The sequence below is a fragment of the Thalassophryne amazonica genome, chromosome 17 (assembly GCF_902500255.1).
Source record: "Thalassophryne amazonica chromosome 17, fThaAma1.1, whole genome shotgun sequence".
NCBI classification, from domain to species: domain Eukaryota; kingdom Metazoa; phylum Chordata; class Actinopteri; order Batrachoidiformes; family Batrachoididae; genus Thalassophryne; species Thalassophryne amazonica.
The window spans coordinates 62,276,918-62,300,793 of NC_047119.1; the positions used below are offsets into that span (position 1 = coordinate 62,276,918).

General features: G+C 41.8%; 1 protein-coding gene across 1 annotated transcript in view; it reads right to left on the reverse strand.

The window, feature by feature from the left end:
• Nucleotides 1–17,392, reverse strand: part of ajm1 (apical junction component 1 homolog) — a 71,025-nt gene extending 53,633 nt beyond the window's left edge. Inside the window, 1 exon segment of the mRNA XM_034191867.1 lies at nt 17,254–17,392. The gene's annotated coding sequence lies outside the window, so the exon portion shown is untranslated.
• Between the last annotated feature and the right edge of the window lie 6,484 nt (nt 17,393–23,876).

Consider the following 23,876-nt stretch of genomic DNA (forward strand, 5'->3'; position numbering starts at 1 on the left):
AATCAATCACACTCCAACCTGTCCACCACAGCCAAGACCAAAGAGCTGTCTAAGGACACCAGGGACAAAAATGTAGACCTGCACAAGGCTGGGATGGACTACAGGACAACAGGCAAGCAGCTTGGTAGAAGACAACAACTGTTATGATTATTTATTAGAAAGTGGAAGAAACACAAGATGACTGTCAATCTCCCTCGGTCTGGGATTCCATGCAAGATCTCACTTTGTGGGGTAAGGATGATTCTGAGAAAGCTCAGAACTACACAGGAGGACCTGGTCAATGACCTGAAGAGAGCTGGGACCACAGTCACAAAGATTACATTAGTAACACATGATGCTGTCATGGTTTAAAATCCTGCAGGGCAGCAAGGTCCCCCTGCTCAAGCCAGCACATGTCCAGGCCCGTTTGAAGTTCACCAGTGACCATCTGGATCATCCAGAAGAGGCATGGGAGAAGGTCATGTGGTCAGATGAGACCAGAATAGAGCTTTTTGGAATCAACTCCACTTACCATGTTTAGAGGATGAGAACAACCCCAAGAAAACCATCCCAACCGTGAAGCATGGGGGTGGAAACATCATACTCTGGGGGTGCTCTTCTGCAAAGGGGACAGGATGACTGCACCATATTGAAGAGAGGATGGATGGGTTCATGCATTGCAGGATTTTGGCAAACAACCTCCTTCCCTCAGTAAGAGCATTGAAGATGGGTCATGGCTGGGTCTTCCAGCATGACAATGACCCCAAACACACAGCCAGGGCAACTAAGGAGGGGCTCCATAAGAAGCATTACAAGGTCCTGGAGTGGCCTGGCCAGTCTCCAGACCTGAACTCAATAGAAAATCTTTGGAGGGAGCTGAAACTCCAAACCTGAAAGATTTGGAGAAGATCTGTATGGAGGAGTGGACCAAAATCCCTGCTGCAGTGTGTGAAAACCTGGTGAAAAACTACAGGAAACATTTGACCTCTGTAATTGAGGTCAAACATGATTTCTAAGTGGGAGAACTTGCAAAATCGCAGGGTGTTCAAATACTTATTTTCCTCACTGTACAAGAACCTTCAGCATCATGTGACCCTGACCTCACAGGCAGAGTTACACCAAACGTGAACATCACTGCACAGGTCAAGATAAATTCAGATAATCAAATTCAGCTATGAAAAAAAACAAAACAAAAAACTGTATATCATCCACAAGTGAAATCCATCCTTGCAGTGTGTGCAAACCTGGTGAAGAACTACAGGAAACGTTTGACCTCTGTAATTGCAAACAAAGGCTACTGTGTTGTGTGGGCCGCTGAAGAGGAGGTACTGCTGGCCCACCACCACCAGAGGGAGCCCTGTCTGGAGTGCGGGCTCCAGGCACCAGAGGGCGCTGCCGCCTCACAGGAGCAGCCGGGGTGACAGCTGTCACTTATCACCTACAACAGCTGTCACCAATCATCTGATCAGCAGTGGTATATCAGCAGGAGGACATCTCCATCTCTTTGCCGAGATATCGCTCTACCTAGAAGGTACCGTACTCAGCTGACTGTGTTGTCTTTTTGACAGTAACCCTTTATTACTTTTGTGCGTTAAATAGCAGACATTCTTCCAACGAGAGGTGGAGGTGGTTTTCCCGCCATACGGATTGCTGGGTGCAAACGCACCCACATTTAACTGTTTTTGTTCCTCGCCAGCAGTACCAGATCCGACACGCGGAGGCAGTGGCCACCTGGGAGTTCGGGACTTGGCGGCTCCAGTATTCCCGGGGTTCGGTGGCGGAGGAAATCGTGTGGTTCCGGTTCTGCTTTGGACAGACGTCTCTTATCTTCGAGCCTGCCCACGTGACACATTCTTGTGAATTGACTTCTTTGTCTATTGTTGTGATCCGTTGTGTTTGTTGTGCTTATTCACAACAGTAAAGTGTTGTTATTTGACTTCCTCCATTGTCCGTTCATTTGCGCCCCCTGTTGTGGGTCCGTGTTCCTACACTTTCACAACACTACTGTACCAAATATTAACATTGATTTTCACATGTGTTCAAATACTTATTTGCAGCAGTAACATACAAATAAATGATAAAAAAATCATACATTGTGATTTCCGGGTTTTTATTTTTTTTTTTAGATTATGTCTCTCACAGTGGACATGCACCTAAGATGAAAATTTCAGACCCCTCCATGATTCCTAAGTGGGAGAACTTGCAAAATCGCAGGGTGTTCAAATACTTATTTTCCTCAATGTATATATATATATATATATATATATATATATATATATATATATATATATACACACGAGGTCTGTTAGAAAACTATCCGACCTTTTATTTTTTTAAAAAACTCTATGGATTTGAATCATGTGCGCTTGCATCAGCCTTGAACTTTCGTGCGCATGCGTGAGTTTTTTCACGCCTGTCGGTTGCGTCATTCGCTTGTGGGCAGGCTTTGAGTGAGCACTGGTCCACCCCCCTCGTCGGATTTTTATTGTCAGGGAAATGGCTGAGCGATTGGAGCAGCGCTGAATCAAATTTTTCCAGAAAATGTGAGAGACAGCCAGGTGGAAACCATTCAGAAGATTCAGACGGCTTTCGGTGCAGATACTCTCGGCATCACACAGATTAAGGAGCATTACAACCGGATTAAAGACGGCCCACAGCGGCGGAGGGCGCACCGCGCTCCGAGCGGCCATCGACAGGCTGAAATGACCAGATCATTTCCAAAGTAGTCAGACGACGTCCCGGATCAACACAGCCTTCACTTTGGAAATGATCTGGTCGTTTCAGCCTGTCGATGGCCACTCGGAGTGCGGCGCGCCCTCCGCCGCTATGGGCCGTCTTTAATCTGGTTGTAATGCTCCTTAATCTGTGCGACGCCGAGAGTATCCTCACCAAAAGCCGTATGAATCTTCCGAATGGTTTCCACCTGGCTGTCTCTCACAGTTTCTGGAAAAATTTGATTCAGCGCTGCTCCAATCGCTCAGCCATTTCCCTGACAATGAAAATCCGACAAGGGGGGTGGACCAGTGCTCACTCAAAGCCTGCTCACAGGCGAATGACGCAACCGACAGGCGTGAAAAAACTCACGCATGCGCACGAAGATTCAAGCTTGGCTGATGCAAGCGCACATGATTCAAATCCATAGAGTTTTTAAAAAAAAATAAAAAGGTCGGATAGTTTTCTAACAGACCTCGTATATATATATAATTTTAGTGACTAATATATAGGATAATTATAGCATCAAATATAGAAGAACCAGTGACTAGCAAATATGTTATTACTTTAACACAAATCTCATTGAACCCATCAGTCATCCTTAGTGACAATCATGAGCTATTTTCATCCTCACTCCGGGCATCAAGAATCAGTCTCAATGCTTGTGCGGCTGTAAATCATGCTATTCTAGGTCGGTTGCTTCCTTGCAAAACAGTAAAATATAATGATTAGAGCTGCAAATTACAATACCATCTGAAGCTATAATGTAAAAAATCTCAGATCTTCCCAGCAGGTCATAAGTGACCCCGCACAAGTTTGGATTATGCTTGCAGATCCTTGTAAAATGATATGAACAAATGCAGAACCAATATATTGACAAATCATGGTAAGAAATGTTTTTCCAATTAAAATTTGAAAAAAATGGTGCACAAAAATATATGTCCGGGGTCATAAATGACCCCACTCGGTGACTTTAGGAAAATTGCGAGCTCACAAGTTAATATTTTGTCTTTGTCTTTTATTGTCTTTTATTTCAGGAATCACTTTGTATATAAGATTATAAAGTGCTACACAAATATTATTACTGTAGCAGCAGTGCATGCCAAAGGGTTTTATTGTGAAAGGACAGGACAAGGGGAGTGTCTGTTTCCTGTTGCGTACTGCTTGGTGGTGACTTCAGGTTTTAGACAATCTCTGTTCACACAACAAAGCCTCCTTGTCTTTATTTTGTGATCCTAAAACCATCAGCACCTATTTTGTGTTAATTTCTCAGCTTCAGAGGCTGATCCAAGTTCACTTTCACAGCCACTTTTTGTGTTTTTGATTGCACTCTCCCTTTATTTTGTCCCATTTCCAGCGTTGTCTTCACCATGGTAGCTCATACCACGCTTTGAGGTAATACAGCATCATGCATTTTAATATGCAAGATAAAAACTGATGTATAATAAGCAGTTAAATCTGACCTGCCAATCTTGAGTGCTGTAAACCAAAACTTCCTGTTATTGCTGCAATATAAAAATATGTTTAAAAGTTGCTGATGGGGCATAAAACAGGGATTTGTACCATTTTGATGGCTTAGAGGACAAAAAATATTCATTCCTTAACCAAACCTAAAAAAGATACTTTGAAAAAAGTCTGTTTTGATTTAACTCGGTGGTAGAAAGCAACATCAACTAACATAACTGCTTGATCAACGCTAAGACAGATCTGTTCTGATGAATTAATGTGACTGTGATATTCAGCAGTAAGTAGCTTGTGGTCTATTGTGAATCTATGAAAACTACTTGCAAATGCAACCAGGTATGTGACTAGTAACAGGTATTTGACTGGCATGAATGAAATAGCCTAAGAAAGAGGACTACAAGGACTATTTGCATGTTATGGTGGACTGCATTTATGTAACACCTTTCCATCTAATGAAGACATAATTACAGGCTGACCGATATGGATTTTACTGTGGGGGTAGTTAGAATACCAATATTAGGGAGTTAAAAAATTTAAGATGCTGATATATCTGCTTATAATACACACAAAAAAATAGGTAATTATCCCTAATATTTTGTAACCAAACCCTTAAGACGGAAATGGAACTGAGGCTTGATGCTTTACAGTTTAATCATGAACTTTTTATAAATAACAATAAATATAACTAGCAACCAACCAATGACCAACTAGCAAATACGCTTACCCTTTTACCGTTATATATACCATTACCTTGGCTTTTCTGGATGAATTTGTCCCCCCAACGTGCTCCAAGTTTTTATACCATCATCAACCTCCAAACCAACAATAAGGTACATACAATTTCCTCCATGAATTGGGGGTCATTTGAGCGTCTTTTCTGACTCTGTGTTGTAAAGTTTGTCATATTTGCGGACTTTTCTGCCAAACATATTTGAGCCATGATTGAAATGTACTCGGTGGGCGCACTGCAAAAACTTTTAAAATATGATGGGAGAGGAAGGAGTGAAAACATAAAAGTGACAAGTCACACACTTTTGCGGTCTCTGTCATTTAGCACGTGTGCATCACGGAGAGGGTTCGCAGCCAGGCAGAGGGCTCTGATCTAAAGTGGTTTGGTTCACCACACCCAGGCATGTGTGAAACTTATCATCATACAACCCCAATTCCAATGAAGTTGGGACGTTGTCTAAAATGTAAATAAAATCAGAATACAATGATTCGCAAATCCTCTTCAACCTATATTCAATTGAATACACCACACTATTGTTTTTGTGCAAATAATTGCTCATTCTAAAATGGATGCCTGCAACACATTTCAAAAAAGCTGGGACAGTGGTATGTTTACCACTGTGTTACATCACCTTTCCTTCTAACAACACTCAATAAACGTTTGGGAACTGAGGACACTAACTGTTGAAGCTTTGTAGGTGGAATTCTTTCCCATTCTTGCATGATGTATGACTTCAGCTGTTCAATAGTCTGAGGTCTTTGTTGTCATTTTTTGCGCTTCATAATGCGCCACATTTTCAATGGGCAACAGGTCGGGACTGCAGGTAGGCCAGTCTAGTACCCGCACTCTTTTACTCTGAAGCCACACTGTTGTAACACATGCAGAATGTTGGACTTTTTCTTGCTGAAATAAGCAGGGACGTCCCTGAAAAAGACGTTGCTTGGATGGCAGCATGTGTTGCTCCAAAACCTGGATGTACCTTTCAGCATTGATGGTGCCATCACAGATATGTAAGTTTCCCATGCCGTGTGTTGTGTGGGCTGCTGAAGAGGAGGTACTGCTGGCCCACCACCACCAGAGGGCACCCTGCCTGGAGTGCGGGCTCCAGGCACCAGAGGGCGCTGCCGCCTCACAGGAGCAGCCGGGGTGACAGCTGACACTCATCACCTGTGACAGCTGTCACCACTCATCTGATCTGCATCGGTATATCAGCAAGACGTCATCTCCACCTCTTTGCCGAGATATCGTTCTACCTGAAAGGTAATATCCTCAGCCTGACTGCTTGATAGAAAGCCTTTTTGTTGTGATTTTTGTGAGTGATAACAGACTTTTTCTCCAACGAGAGGTGGAGGTAGCTTCCCTGCCGTGCAGATTGCTGGGTGCAGACGCACCCACGTTTAATTGTGTTTTGTTCCTCGCCAGCAGTACCAGGTCCGACACGCGGAGGCAGTGGCCACCTGGGAGTTCGGGACTTGGCGGCTCCAGTATTCCCACGTTCGCAACAGTAAAGTGTTGTTATTTGACCTATTCTATTGTCCGTTCATTTGCGCCCCCTGTTGTGGGTCCGTGTACTTACACTTTCCCAACACCGTGGGCAATAACACACCCCCATACCATCACAGATCCTGGCTTTTGAACTTTGCGCTGGTAACAATCTGGACATTTTCCACTTTTGTCGAGAGGACACGACAGCCATGATTTCCAAAAATAATTTGAAATGTGGACTCATCAGACCACAACACTTTTCCACTTTGCATCTGTCCATTTCAAATGAGCTTGGGCCCAGAGAAGGTGGCGGTGTTTCTGGATGTTGTTGATGTATGGCTTTCGCTTTGCATGGTAGAGTTTTAACTTGCACTTGTAGATATAGCGACGAACTGTGTTAACTGACAATGGTTTTCTGAAGTGTTCCTGAGCCCACGCGGTAAGACCCTTTACACAATGATGTCGGTTTTTAATGCAGTGCTGCCTGAGGGATTGAAGGTCATGGGCATTAGGGTTATGACTACAAAACCTTTTTCAAAACTTTCATTCTCCTGATGTTACATTTGATGAAATTTTACCCATAGATCACTTTTTTGAAGTTTATTTCATTGGATCATGAAAATAACAAGAAAATATATACAAATAAATATTGCTAAAATATATTAATAAACAATAATTAAAAGAAATAAAAAATAAAGGTAAACTAGATAAAATTGATAACAGATAAAATAAAATGTATAAATAATGTGATGAGCTGATCTGTTGCAGTGTTTTGCTTTTGTAGTTCATAGCATTTACACCAGTGTATAGTTGTTCACATCATATCATTCATACAGTTTTGCTTTCTTTGCAGTATTGCTTTGGAGGATCTGCTGTTGAGTTCTTCTTTTTGGAAATATGTGCTTGCAAAGTAAAATGTCAAAATCAGCAGTGGAAGTAGCTGGGGAAAAATGGGCACAAATTTTGAAATCAAGCACATCCTTGTATATGAGTGAACCATTATGTAAAATGCCTTCCAACAGAGATATCGTTGAAAGGACGACATGACCAACTCAGAAAAAATATCTGAAGAATTGTTGAGCTTTGGGAGAAGCTGAATTTTCCTGTTCTTTCCAAACAACAAGTGTCTGCAAAGGTTGACAAACTTATCACATCTTTGAAAAACACAGAAAGCGACCAAATGCAGAATTTGAAGAAAATCTTGCTCATCTGTTCGATATTACAAAAACAAATGGAAATTGGCTTTGTAGTGAGGACAAAGAACTGTACAAAAGACAAATTGAATCAGGAGGCAGGGTGGGATATACAAGTGTGAAAGTGGCTCCTATATCAACAATCCATCCATCAAAAACACACACATCAGAACCCTCGACAAGCCAAACGGTTATCTCTGAATCCAGTGATAGTGAGGAAGTAAGCAGTGGTGAGTGTGACCCTGATGTGCCTCACTCCAACATTGTAGCTGAGAGAGCTGTAAAGTTGATGGAGGAGGTTCGTTCTCCTTGCAAAACCGACAAATATAACAGCAAATTTATTAACACTAATACACAAATCTGAAACACTATTAAAAACACTACAAATGCTATATGTACTCATTTTCATGTATTCCTCATGTGTATTGTATGTAAAACTGACATCTTATAATAAAGAGTGTTAGAGCTGCTAGGTGTTTTAATGTGAAATATGAAATTGTCTTAGGTGCGGGAGGTTTTTTCTAGGTCTGGCAAAACCAAAGTCATTTTTGTGAGTTTTAGGTAAAAGTTCATCATTTATAACCCCAGGCTAATAAATTTGAGATTTGTCATAACCCTAATGGGCATTGAATGTTTGTCTTCGACCTTGCCGCTTACGTGTAGAAAGTTCTCCTGAAATTTCTTGTAATTGAACATTGAAAAACATTGTTCTTAAACTGTTGGACTATATTTTCATACAGCTGTTCACAAAGTGGTGATCCTCACCCCACCATTGCTTGTGAATGGTTGAGACTTTTGGGGATGCTCCTTTTATTCCCAATCATGAGTGTCCTCAGTTCCCAAATGCTTATTGAGTGTTGTTAGAAGGAAAGGTGATGTAACAGTGGAAAACATACCACTGTCCCAGCTTTTTTGAAACGTGTTGCAGGCATCCATTTCAAAATGAGCAAATATTTGCACAAAAACAATAAAGTTTATCAGTTTGAACATTAAATATCTTGTCTTTGTGGTGTATTCAATTGAATATAGGTTGAAGAGGATTTGCAAATCATTGTATTCTATTTATTTACATTTTACACAATTTCCCAACTTCATTGGAATTGGGGTTGTATTACAGGGCAGGCAACAAGCAGCATTTTTTTTTATGATCACCAGCTTTGAATTACACCCTGCCTCCTTTAGGTCTGTGTCTGAGCACGGTTTGGGAAAAAAAAAACAGCCGGTGTTTTAATCAAGGAAATACAGAGTCCACTTTTCTCAAATCTGCTAGCGTCAGTGCTGAACTTCATTTCATACCTCTGTTACTGGGCACATCCAGACTGCTCTGTCCAGTACACGCGAGGGGTTTTTAATGGAAATACATTACGATGGGGCGGGACGTTTTGTCCAATGTGAGCGATAATCCATTATACAAAAACCGTCATATACAGCATTTATTACATAGAAAATCAGTTCATGGGTCGAAATACATTTTTTAACCTACTTACACTGGTGCTAATAACAAAAAAATTACTTGCACAACCAAAAGTCAGTCTTATATCAACCTTAAAACTCCTCCTCTGATGTGTCAGACTCTTCCTCTCTGGGGAGAGTTTGAGAGGAGAGCAGCAGCAGCAGAAGACAGTTGTTTTTTTTTTTCACGTGCACGTGCAAACAAATCGTCATGAAGATTATTTCTTTATTAACTACACAGATGTATAATAAAACAATGGTGACTGGTTTATAACACAATGATGACAGAGTTTGAGGGGGGGGGGGAGAGAGAGAGCGGGGAACCGCAGCGGCAGCCAGTTTTTTTTTTCACGTGCGCGCGAGCTAATCGTCCGTGAAGATAATTTATTAACTACACAGATGTATAATAAAACAAATGGTGACTGGTTTATAACACAATGATGACAGAGTTTGAGGGGAGAGAGAGAGAGAGAGAGAGCGAGGAACCACAGCGGCAGCCAGTCTTTTTCTTTTCTTTGTTTACATGTGCACGCGCGAACGGTTATTTGCTGCAGCTCCTGCAGCAAATAATGAAACTCCCCAAATTGGGAACGTCTCATGAGGATGTTGTGAACCCAGGGACGGTGCCGCTGGAAACGTTTGTCAGCTTTCCACAACAAATAGAGCACAGCAACTCGCTCCGTGTGTGAGAGTCATAAAACGCAGGGAAGATGAAAACAACACACTGGAAATTGTTTTTTTTCCTTATTTATTCCTTTATTAGTTCATTCCTTTATTGGTGCTTATAGTTGATAAAACTTAGATACAGTTACTTGCACCCGTGCTAGTGAAGTATAAAATTACGTGCAACGCTCGAATAATACGTGGATAAACTAGCACATGCACGTACTAATTCGACCCCCGAAGTTGGACTTTATTTACAATGATGTCTCATATTCATCCATTCACAAACACTTACACAGTGCTGGGTGTTGCAAAGTAAAATGCTCAGTGATGGTAACAAGAAAGAAGAAGGTTCTGTTGTTTTCACATTCTCCACACACATGTTCATGTCAGATTGGAGATTGAACCTAGAACCCTATGGTCACAAGACTACTTCCCCATTATATAAAAGTAATGGCCAAAAACAACAGCAGTCACAGTACCTGAAACTCATTATATCATAAGTCCCTTCAGTTTCTCCCTTCTTTAGCTTGGAGTTGCCACAGCAGATCCAAAATAAATGAGTTTATTAAAGTTGTCCAGCAGCTGAGCTGTACAATCAATCAAATTTCAATCAAAACCATAATACTGCCTTGTTAAATAAATAAACAAGGTTTGCACTCTCTGTATTTGCACCAATGTTAATACAGTGATTTTTAATTTATAATGTACTTTATGCTGTTTTGTGAAGAATGTTAAATTATATTTTTAATAAACATCACTTTAGCAAAAATGAAAAAAATAAATAAATACGGGTAATTCAATCAATGTTGCAGAGATTATTTCTGTGTCAGTAAAATGACGGTTAATCACACATATGTTCAGAGGTGCTGAAATTCTTTCTGTTGAAGGACCACAAATGAATCTGGATTCATGTGTGAATTACATTAACAGGTTGCCTTGTTTAACAGTTATTTGTTCATTTGCAGAGAATTTGTTAATTGCCATGGCAGGCCAAAACAAAGAAAACAGGCCAAAAATGGCCTATGGGACCAAACACTGGCCATTCCTGGTTGAGAATTTTAGAATGTGAACCAAATTGGGGTTCACATTAAAGGATCACGAAACGACACCATTATTTTCATGACACTTCTGGCTTCATGTAAAAAATGGTGTTCTAGTACACAAACTTCAACAGCGATCAGCAGAAAGATCATTTGCTGTGTTTGGAGCACAGTATACAAGTGCAGAACCACACACATCTGCTAATCCTGCCCCCAAAAAAGATAAGGTACCAGAGGCAAGCAAAGTCCATCAGTGTAATTTGGCATGCAATCTGTTGTGAAGTGTAGTGACACGGACCCACAACAGGGGGCGTAAATGAATGGACAATGAATGAGCCGAAAATAGAACACTTTACTGTTGTGAATGTGCACAACGAAATACAGATGATTACAGAATTTGTATGTAGTCAATCTACAAAGGTGACGTGTGGGCAGGCTCGAGGATAGAAGACGTCGTCCAGAGAGGAGCCGGAACCCACACGATTTCCACCGCCACCGAACCCGGAGAATACTGGAGCCGCCAAGTCCCGAGTCCCCAGGTGGTCACCGTCTCCGGCTGTCGGATCTGGTACTGCTGGCAGGAAGCAGAAACAATCAAGAGTGGGTGTGTGCACACCCAGTAACACAGTCAGATCCGTTAGATTTCTCCATTTAAAGTGGGAAAGAACACCTCCACCTTTATTGACAGTTCAATTCCAGTTGTCTCTGTAGTGCGGTGTGACAAGTGAACGCCCTTCACTTCGTCACCACTCCGTACTCCGACAGAACAACAACAGTGAGCAGACTCCTGAAACAATATCACAGAATAGAGAAAATAATGTGCGCACGGCACAATCACGGCTGAGGTATTACCTTCTTCGCTTGAAGATATCTCGGCAGCGAGGTGGAGATTGTCATCCGGCTTTATGGAGTGGTTGATAGATGACAGCTGTTGGAGATGATGATTGACAGCTGTCCTGAAGAGGGCGGCAGCACCCTCTTGTGCCTGAAGCCCGCACTTCAGGCAGGGCGCCTCCGGTGGAGGCCAGCAGTACCTCCTCTTCAGCGGCCCACACAAACAATCGAGGTTACAAGGAAAATCCCTGATGTAGCAGAAGTGTGTCACTGGTGTTTGCAGTGATTACGGTGCAATTTTCTTTTCTTCTTTTTTTGCAATGGGGAAGGTATTTCGTCATCAAGGAGCAGGTGGCAACAGGATGTTTATTAGAAACTAAATCATCATCTGCCGCCTATTATTTTAGGTACGTATGTCCCGAGCTGATCTCAAAACTAATTGAGACATACACTCTCTAGGGTTGAGGGATGCGCTGGCGTGTCTGTGCTTGTTTTTCATCACATATCTATTACTGTATTTATATAGCACTTTTCCATCTGCATCAGATGCTCAAAGCACTTTACAATAATGCCTCACATTCACCCCGATGTCAGGGTGCTACCATACAAGGCGCTCACTGCACACCGGGAGCAACTAGGGATTAAGGACCTTGCCCACGGGCCCTCAGTGATTTTCCCGTCTGGCTGGGATTTGAACCAAGGATTCTCTGGTCTCAAGCCCAACGCTTAACCACCAGACCATCACCTCCCCTATAAAGAATAGATCGGTGATGGAACATCACAGAGTCTGACCACTTCCTGAAACTACAAATTCTCAGCTGTATATCCATCTCTCCTCTAGACTCACAGCCAATCCTAGAGGCCAGAAAACGTCACATAGTTATGACTCCTCTCAGTCCCTGTGAGAGGCTGCGCTGTGGCTGCAGTGGTCTATTCGTGGGAAAAACTCACTGAATATACACACTAAAAACTAAATGGTGTGCTGTAAAAAAATTATAGGCTGTTCATCTACAATGATCTCCAATGCTTTAAAATGGACAAAAAAAACCAGAGACGCGTGGAAGAGAAAACGGTGAAAACAACCATCAAAATGGATAGAAGAATAACCAGAATGGCAAAGGCTCACCCACTGATCAGGCTCCAGGATGATCACAGACAGTCTGGAGTTACCTGTAAGTGCTGTGACAGTTAGAAGACGCCTGTGTGAAGCTAATTTATTTGCAAGAATCCCCGCAAAGTCCCTCTGTTAAATAAAAAGACGTGCAGAAGAGGTTACAATTTGCCAAAGAACACATCAACTGGCCTAAAGAGAAATGGAGGATATTTTATGGACTGATGAGAGTAAATTGTTCTTTTTGGGTCCAAGGGCCGCAGACAGTTTGTGAGACGACCCCCAAACTCTGAATTCAAGCCACAGTTCACAGTGAAGACAGTGAAGCATGGTGGTGCAAACATCATGATATGGGCATGTTTCTCCTACTATGGTGTTGGGCCTATATATCGCATACCAGGTATCATGGATCAGTTTGGATATGTCAAAATACTTGAAGAGATCATGTTGCCTTATGCTGAAGAGGACATGCCCTTGAAATTGGCGTTTCAACCAGACAATGACCCCAAGCACACTAGTAAACGAGCAAAATCTTGGTTCCAAACCAACAAAATTAATGCCTCGCAGATGTGAAGAAATCATGAAAAACTGTGGTTATACAACTAAATACTAGTTTAGTGATTCACAGGATTGCTAAAAAAGCAGTTTGAACATAATAGTTTTGCGTTTGTAGCTTCAACAGCAGATGCTACTATTTTTTTTTTTTAATATTTATTTCATTCATTTAAAAAACAGAAAAGCAAAAAACAAAAGCACCACAATACCAGAATGAAAAGGAGCAGAAAGAAGAACAAGTCTAACACCCCCTTTTCTACTTTTTTTTTACTAACAGACCAATTTCATAGCCTTAAGAGTGTGCATATCATGAATGCTTGGTCTTGTTGGATTTATGAGAATCTGCTGAATCTACTGGTACCTTGTTTCCCATGTAACAATAAGAAATATACTCAAAACCTGGATTAATCTTTTTAGTCACATAGCACTACTATTATTCTGAACACTACTGTAAAGCCGACCCTCTGTTGTGTGTGTGTGTGTGTGTGTGTGTGTGTGTGTGTGTGTGGTGTGTGTGTGTGTGTGTGTGTGTGTGTGTGTGTGTGTGTGTGTGTGTGTGTGTTGTCTGCTATGCACAGCCACAGTAATTAAGCAATCGACACCAAACCTGCTATGGTGACGTGGGGGCACCAAGGTGGAGGTCGCTGGGGCCTTTAGGTTGAAAGCATACGTGCGCGAACACACACACACACAACACACACACACACACACACGGTCAGCCTTATACATTACATCACAACCCGCTCACTGAATTACGGATTGTTGGATTACGGTTGCAAATATCTGTAAAACTCAATTTGCGACCGCAAATTCCAGCATGAACGTCTGCAAGTCATCAGACACAACAGGATTATTCCCTAATTTTACTTACTACATAGCAGCAGTTGGCTAGGGTGAACTTTAATTACAATCCGAACGGGCCAGCGCATGCCGTTTGCGAGTTAAAGGCCCAGTCACACGGCACTTAACGAAGGGTGATGAAGCCCTGACGAAAGAAGGAACCTGGACTTTCATTGACTGTCACTGACATTGTTTAACCTTCGCGCAGCTTCGTTCCTGCAGCTGGAACTTTGTCAGGAAAGTTGAAAATTTTGAACAAAGGGCACGAAAACCTCAATTCGTCTGTTTCGTTTTGCTGTCGTTCTTGATGTTTTTTTAATCGTTTGTTTAGTTTTTGTAACGTCACTGTTTGACCTTCGTTGGAGCAACTGAATTGTTTCACACAGTGCAGAAGCCAGTTTGTCAGCGCTGAGGCTGCTTGCTGTGTTCATGTACTGTCGAAAATTACAGGGCAAAACTCAGCCTGTTTGCCTGGATTTTTTTATCTGTGGGGGGGGCAGCTTCAATGGCCGCAGCATCTTATAGGGAAGAATAATCTTTTGTGTGGAGTGTAATTAATTATTTTGCCACAAGCAACTGTTGAATTTGAAACAACAAAAAAGTTGTGTAATTTCCGACGGTACTTAAATGCAGCATTAGCAGCAGGAGCAGCTGCTGCGTGCGCTTATTTTGTGTTAAATATAACAATATGAAGTGTAGGAATGACAATCCAGTCCTTCTGTACATGGGCAAGGGATAGATGAATAAAAATGATGATATAAAGAGCTGTTCTGGAAGGAAGAATCCACGTTGTGGATCAGTGATCAGCTGGTGGAAATAACCGCACATATGAGTCAATGCGCGTGTTCACATGCACTGATTAATTTACTGCTCTGATATATTTCAAACATCTTTACACTTATATTTATATTATGCTCCCTTTGTGCAGTTTTTCTGTTATAAATCAATATATATGCTTTAGAACATAATACAGTGATACAGCAGTGACCACAGCACACTTTTTCTTTTTTTTTTAACTGGAGCCAGACGGAGCGTGCAGCGTCTCGACAGACAGTGAGGATTCTGATGATGATGGAGATGATCTCTCTTTTGTTCTGGACGAGGAACCAGAACAGGTGGTCCACTGATGTGCACACAGATCTCCACAGCTTCTTTTGCAGTTTCTCCAGGACTCAGGCGCTATGAGCTCCGTCCCAGCGCCGAGTCCTGGAAACTCAGAGATGCAGACACACACTGCTCCAGCTGTGGCTCCAGGCACATTTCATTTAAAGCGTTGAGATCGTGAGCTTCGGTTTTGTTAAGTTCCTCTTTCGTCCCTTTTGCGCTCTTGCTTCGCAGACTGTTCGGTGATAAAGCTCTTTCGTCCACCTTTTCTCAACGAATTGTGACGTTTTTTACTTTTTCGCTTCGTTCAGGAATCGTCGTGTGCCGTGGGACTGGGCCATAGGTGTGCATTTTTTCCAATTAAAATGTTCCTGCTGTGTACAGAATGCCAGAGTATTACCGTGATATGACATGATATCAACCTTTTATCATCATTCACTTGAGTTTCACAAATGTCACACAATGCTCTATGAAAATTAATACACACAATGCAATCCAACTAACTAACCTTAACTAAAGTGACATGAAATATACAATGACATGGATAAAATTCTTCTCCATTGCTCGTGCACAGAACGGGTAACTCAGCTAGAATATTATTAATTCCTCTTTCAGGGTATGTAATCATTGTTATTATTCAATTTTATTGAGATGTAGGCTATGCAATGTTTTTTCCTCAATACGCAGATTACAAAGAGGTGGAAACAGGCATATTTGATTGCAAAAATATAGAATTTGACTTGAAAGCCAAATTAATGCCATATTGCATTTAGAGACAAAAAGAAACCCGGATTGACTGTGTACTGGTGTAAGTGATGAAGTGACTGTAACGCAACACAAGTCGCTACCTGGCATTAATGTAATGCTTACAAAGTAAAAATGGCCGTGAATCTGTTGTGCATTTGTCAGAAGAACTCCGGCTTATTTTCCTTTTATGAGCTTTATCAGCTTTTCAGTGCATTCTTTGAAAAATAAATGTGTGAATGATGTGGGCCGTGTTGAAATATGAATGACTGAGTGTGCAGGCTGAGCTCGGTGCAGCATGCGGAACTAATCACATGTGAAAACTAAGTAATTGAATTTTTAACTTGTGCACACACAATAGCATTTGGAGTGCTGTGAATTCTGAAGTCATGTTGTTTGCCTTTCGATTGCCCCTGTTTTGTTTTTTTGTTATTTGGCTTCTTTTTTTTTTTTGCACACTGGATCCAGTGTAACAGTGTAACAGTGATATGACTGATATTCACCCTCGTCTAACTCGGGCGAATATCAGTCATTTTGGGCAACTGGCCATGAACGCTGGGCCTCTGAAAATGCATACCGCCCTCCAAAAGCATGTTATTGTATTTATTGTATACTGTATCAGCAGGTGACAAATTTATATCATGGGGGAAATTACAAATGTTTATAGAGAGAATTTCTAATGTTGTATGATTAATGATACAATGTGGCCCATCCCTATAAGACTCTACCACTCCCCCTGGTGACGATGCCAGTCCATTGCAGTTTACATCCCCAGACAGACCAGGACCCGTTTGCTGCTGGGTGGACTGGGACGGTGCAGATTAAGCATCCTGTCCAAGGACACACAGCCAGGAATCAAACCCAGGACCTGGCCAAAACAAAAGGCTGCAGGTTTGAGACTCTCTGCCTTAAAGGCACAAAAAAATTTCAGCACACATTCTAATATGGGGGAGATATATTAGCAGTGATACTGTAACACTTTAACGAGTGCACTTCTAGTTGACAAGACGCGCGTAACGATTAATCAGAAAAAAAAAAAAAAAATCCCAAAATCAGAGTAGATCATCTTTAGGTGTTGCTGGTCTGAGATCTGTGCCTGTGTGCACGTGCGCAGGCCGAGCGTGGATGAAGTTCGTCGCATTGACGCGCGTGCAGGATGATGTCAGTGTTCGAGGGCAGCAGCGCATCAGTTCACCGGCAGCCAGAAATCCGCAACACAGCGCCATAAACAGCAGCAGAAAAACTCCCGACAACGCTACAAAGCTTCCACTGCTGCGAGCAGCCTCACATCCAAAACTGCGCTACCGGGAGGGGACATAAATCAGAGTCAGGCTCCGTTCTTACCGGATCGCTCCGGACTGGCGTCCTGTGCGGATCCATTTCAGTCTCGGACGATGTTGGTTTCCTTCCCACCGACGACAGCAGACATGTGCAGAAGAAGAACTGCGTGATCTGATTGGTCACAGCCCAGATTTCCCCTCCTCCTCCCGCTCCTCCATCGCTCGTGGATGCTGCTGCGCCTCCCCGCTGCGCCAAACCGCAACCCCCCCCACTCTGTCTCCTGAGCGCGCGACACACATGACGTAATGACGGTGCTCGCGCCATAGGGTTTTGGGTCGTCGAGGTCGCGCGCCTCCTACATTTTGGGACTTGGCGCGAGCGGAGCTGCTTGCCTGTGTGCGCGAGGCGCCGCGCCAGCAGAGGCGGAGCCAAAACGGTTTGACAGGGAGGATCACAAAACAGTAACACATCCTCACCGCTAGGGGGAGCGCCAGACATTACAATGCACAGAGCTGTGACGAGGACCGTCTGCTGCTGCCTGTGAACATGAATAAATAAATAAATAAATAAACAAAACAAAACTGACTATGATTTATTTATTTCATTCCTAAGATGTTTTGTATTTTTAAATTATATTTATTATTATTAGTAGTAGTAGTATTAGTAGTAGTAGTATTAGTAGTAGTAGTAGTAACAGCAATATTATTATTAAGCAGGGGTGGTGCAGGGGCTTACTACTATTAGTAGTAATAGTAGCAGCAGTAGTAACAGCAATATTATCATTATAATAATAATAACAATTAGTAGTAGTAGTAGTAACAGCAATATTTCATCATTATTACTATTATTATTAGTAGTAGTAGTAGTAATAACAGCAGTATTATTATTTTAGCAGTGTGGTGCAGGGGCTTACTATCATTAGCAGCAGTAGTAGTAGTAACAGCAATATTATCATTAAATATAATTATTAGTGTAGTAGTAGTACAGCAATATTATCATTATTATTAGTAGTAGTAGTAGTCCAGCAATATTATCATTATTATTATTATTATTAACAGAATATTCTCATATTATTAATATTAGTAGTAGTAGTAACAGCAATATTATAATTATTATTATTATATAGTAGTAGTAGTAGTAGTAGTAGTAACAGCAATATAATCATAATAATAATAATAATAATTATTATTATTATTATTATTAGTAGTAGTAGTAGTAGTAGTAGTAGAACAGCAATATTATCATTATCATTATTATTATTATGGAAGGTGATGGTTTAGTGGTTAAAGCGCTGAGCTTGAGACCAGAGGATCCTTGGTTCAAATCCTAGCCTGAAAGGAAAAATCACTAAGGCCCTTTGGGCAAGGTCCTTTATCCCCTAGTTGCTCCCGGTTTGCAGGGGACGCCTTGCATGGCAGCAGCCTCACATCGGGGTGAATGTGAGGCATTGTGTAAAGCGCTTTGAGCGTCTGATGCAGTCCACAAAGCGCTATATAAATGCAGTCCATTTATTATTAGTAGTAGTAGTAATGTAGCAATATCATCATTAGTAGTACTAGTAGTAGCAATACCATTCATTCATTCATTCATTTTCTTTTGCTTATCCGGGTCCGGGTCGTGGTGGTAACAGACCAAGTTACGTCATCCCACCTCTTCCCTACTCGTTGGCCAAGAGAATCCCAAGGCATTCTAAAGCCAACTGGGAATTATAATCCCTCCAGCGTGTCCCACCTCTTTGTCTTCTCCTAGTTGGATGTGCCTGGAAGACCTCCGTAGGTAGACAACCAGGGGGCATCCTCACCAGATTCTCAAAATACCTCAACCGGGTTTTTTCACTTCTAAAAAGGTTCTCTCAGATAGCCGAGCTCCTTATTCTATCTCGGAGTGTAAACCCAGCAGCCAACAGACACATATCATTTCCGCTGCTTTTATCTGTGGACTGTGTTCTTTCGCTCATTGGCCAAACATCATGACCATAAATGAGGATAGGAGCATAAATCAGCTGATAAATTGAACCTCACCTTCTGGCTCAACTCCTTCTTCACCATGATGGTCCAGTACAGCGTCTTGTAAAAATGTCAGATGCAGCCCCAATCTGAATCTCGATCTCATGCTCCAATGTTCCCCCACTCCTGAACAAGACCCTGAGATACTTAAACTCTTCCACTTGGGCCAATAAATCTCCCCTGACCCGGACGAGGACAATCCACCCTTTTCCAACAGAGCAATTAATTACTATTATTATTATTATTATTATTATTATTAGAAGTAGCAGTAGTAGCACTATGTCATTATTGCTATTAGTAGTAGTAGCATCATCATTATTGTCATTATTACTATTATTATTATTATTAGTAGTACAACCCCTGGCAAAAATTATGGAATCACCGGCCTCGGGAGGATGTTCATTCAGTTGTTTAATTTTGTAGAAAAAAGCAGATCACAGACATGACACAAAACTAAAGTCATTTCAAATGGCAACTTTTCTGGCTTTAAGAAACACTATAAGAAATCAGGAAAAAAAATTGTGGTAGTCAGTAAACGGTTACTTTGAAGGTTGTCATTATGACTGGTAAAGGGAGAGAGCTGGCTGACATGATGGAGAGGAGGAAAGGTCAACAAAAGGTGTGTGCAAGAGACCAAGTGGAAGTGAAGTAAGAGCAGGAGCATAGGAAGTGGGTTCAAGTTGTTGGTATCATGGTGAGGATAAAAAAGAAATGGTATTGGGTCATTTTAAAGGTAGAGTATGTTAAGAGTGTGTTGGAAGTTAAGTGAGTGTCTGACAAGTTGATGATTGTGAAGTTGGAAATTGAAGGGTGATGATGAATATCATCAGTGCATATGCCCCACATGGTAGGTTTGCGAGACAAAGGAGTAAGAAGATTTTCTGGAGTGAATTAGATGAGGTGGTGGAGAGTGTGTCCAAGCATTGAAAGAGTGGTGATAGGAGCAGATTTCAATGAGCATGTTGATAAAGGGAACAGATGTTGATGAGAAAGTAATGGGTAGATATGGTATCAAGGAGAGGAATGTGGAAGGGGAGATGGTAGTTGATTTTGCAAAAAGGATGGAAATTGCTGTGGTGAACATCTACATTAAGAAAAGGGATGAGCACAGGGTGACATCTAAGAGTGGAGGAAGGTGCACACAGGTGGACTACATTTTTTTGTAGGAGATGCAGTTAAAGAAATTGAGGACTGCACGGTGGTGGCAGAAGAGAGTGTAGAGAAAGAAGGAGAGCATGTTTAACATGAAATATGAACCATACTGAATTACAAAAAAAAGATTAAAAATCTGACCTTGCACAACCATTTTTAATCCATGAAGGTTCTCAGGCATTTTGCAAATCATAGCTAACAGGTTCAGGTAACTTTATTTGTACCCGTAGGTAGATTTGGCTTGCAGCAAACAGAAAACAGAAAAAAGGCGTCCATGTTAGTCAACACAACAACAACAATAAAAAACATTAAAAATACTAACAAAGAACATACACAAAACAAGGTTAACAAACACCACCAAGGACTCACAACCTTAAAACCACTAAAAAGATGGTCAGCTTAAAAATAGTGTGCAGAGGGCAAATAAATAATAAGTATATAAATATCTAATATAACCATATGCAAACCTACTAAGATTGTTCAGTTGCCACAATTGCTGCTGGGACAAAACTACTCCTGTGTGTTTTGTTCTACACCTTGGGACTCTAAACCTACGGCCAGAAGGTAGAAGCTTGAAATTCATTAGCCAGGGGGTGGGAGTCATCAACTGTAATGCAGTTGGTTATCCGCTGTAATTGTTTAGTGTACAGGGACTCTAAACTCAGCTGCGATTCACCAATCAACCGACTGGACCATTTAATGATTTGACTCAGTCTGTTCCTATCCTTCAATGTCAAACTGCCAAACCATGCCACCAAAGAAAAAGCTAAAACAGATTCAATAAAAGCACAATAAAATAGTGTTAACATGGTTCGGCCAATGTGAAAATACGACAGTTTCCTGAGACAGAACAAGCGCTGATGTCCCTTCCTACACACCGCCTCACAGTTTGCCTCAAACTTCAGCGAGTCATCAATAAAGCAGCAAGTCTTGGTATACATCACTCTTTCAAGACCTGCCTTCAGCTGAAATTGAATAGTCTCAGTAACGCAAAGCTACTCAACAGAGAAAGAGCCTTTGTGTTGATAAAAACACACACGTGTTGAGGAGAACAACAGCGGAGGTGAAAGTACCCCATCAAACATGTTATTAGAACCAAACAACAACAGAGGGCAGCTTTGTTGTTTACAGTAAAATGATGAGTCAGGACCATGACCTTTTTGGTTCTCCACACTGTGCGTTCAAATCAGTTTGTTGAGATTTGAAATGTTGCTTGGATACTAGGCACATAGAGATTAATTGATACTAATCGGTATCTACGAGGGCTGTCCGTAAAGTATAGGTCCTTTTTATTTTTTTCAAAAACTATATGGATTTCATTCATATGTTTTTACGTCAGACATGCTTGAACCCTCATGCGCGTGCGTGAGTTTTTCCACGCCTGTCGGTGACGTCATTCGCCTGTGAGCACTCCTTGTGGGAGGAGTCGTCCAGCCCCTCGTCGGAATTCCTTTGTCTGAGAAGTTGCTGAGAGACTGGCGCTTTGTTTGATCAAAATTTTTTCTAAACCTGTGAGACACATCGAAGTGGACACGGTTCGAAAAATTAAGCTGGTTTTCAGTGAAAATTTTAACAGCTGATGAGAGATTTTGAGGTGATTCTGTCGCTTTAAGGACTTTTCACGGTGCGAGACGTCATGCAGCGCTCTCAGGCAGCGTCATCAGCCTGTTTCAAGCTTAAAACCTCCACATTTCAGGCTCTATTGATCCAGGACGCGTGAGAGAACAGAGACGTTTCAGAAGAAGTCGGTTTCAGCATTTATCCGGGTATTCCACTGTTAAAGGAGATTTTTTTTAATGAAAGACGTGCGGACGCGACGCGGCGGCACAGGAAAAAACACCTCCGTGTTGATAACCATTTGTTAAAATCCAGTTGGCTTTTGATGGCTTTCAGTGGAGTGAGTATATGAGAAATTGTTTATCAGCTGGAGATGTTCCAACTTGTCCTTAAGGCTTCCAACAGAGGTGTTTTTCCCGTGACGGAGCGTCGCAGCGGCTGCGAGCCGACGCTGCAATCCGCCCGCACGTCTTTCATTAAAAAAATCTCCTTTAACAGTGGAATATCCGGATAAAATGCTGAAACCGACTTCTTCTGAAACTTCTCTGTTCTCTCACGACGTCCTGGATCAATAAAGCCTGAAATGTGGAGGTTTTAAGCTTGAAACAGGCTGATGACGCCGCCTGAGAGCGCTGCACGACGTCTCGCACCGTGAAAAGTCCTTAAAGCGACAGAATCACCTCAAAATCTCTCATCAGCTGTTAAAATTTTCACTGAAGACCAGCTTAATTTTTCGAACCGTGTCCACTTCGATGTGTCTCACAGGTTTAGAAAAAATTTTGATCAAACAAAGCGCCAGTCTCTCAGCAACTTCTCAGACAAAGGAATTCCGACGAGGGGCTGGGCGACTCCTCCCACAAGGAGTGCTCACAGGCGAATGACGTCACCGACAGGCGTGGAAAAACTCACGCATGCGCACGAGGGTTCAAGCATGTCTGACGTAAAAACATATGAATGAAATCCATATAGTTTTTGAAAAAAATAAAAAGGACCGATACTTTACGGACAGACCTCGTAGATACAAACGTGCGTGATGTGAGTGCATCGATTCATTCAGTGTGTATCGATTCAATAAGCGAAGTGCACATCTCGGGCCGTGCGGTGCATTATGGGTACGCTAAATTTTTCGGCTACCAATCCACATTCAAAGACGGCGGAAAGCAGCGAGGAGTGGTATGATTTGGACCATTTCAACCTCTGGAAAGTTGACGATTTAAAACGCTTTTGTAAGCTCCGCAGATTGCCTGTTACAACCAGGACTACGTACGGCAGTAGACAGAAATGGAAAGAAGAGCTGGCTGTGCTTGCGTGTGCTGCATCGGTACAGAAACTATCATTGGTGCTGACAAAGGAGGAAGAGAGAGCTGCTCTTGAAAATGACTACCAATCCTTGCTGATAGTTGGACATAAACAAATTTGTAACCCCTTCAAGGCAACTGACAACTGGCAACTGGTTAGATGAAGTCCAGGGTCGGAAACTGTGGATATTGCAGAATATTTGCAAAGCAGGGATTAGAAATCGCTACTCCGCCAGCTTCATAATGACTACAAGGAAGGTGGGTGTCACATATAACCTCTTTGGTGTCACTTTTGTTTTGATAAGTTGACAGACATACAATATGTGCATGCATGCAGTTTGTTTATAGAACATGTCAATATTACAATATTACGCACCATGTCATTCATGGCGTGACATTACAGTCATAAGCCGATGCATGAAAACGGTGCCATCAACCACATTATAATTCAGCACGGTTTCAGGATATTGACAAAATAAATGTGTGCAAGAAACTTACAATTTTAGTCCATCTTTTACATCCGTCTGGATCTTTCTTTTCCGTCTGGCAAAACTGTGTAGAATGAAGGGAGGTTTACAACCACATTTCTTCTTTCCATCTTTGGGTGGACTCAGCGGAGCCTTGCAATCATGTGTTTTCAGCCAACTTTCAAGCCTATAAATTCCCTTTGAGC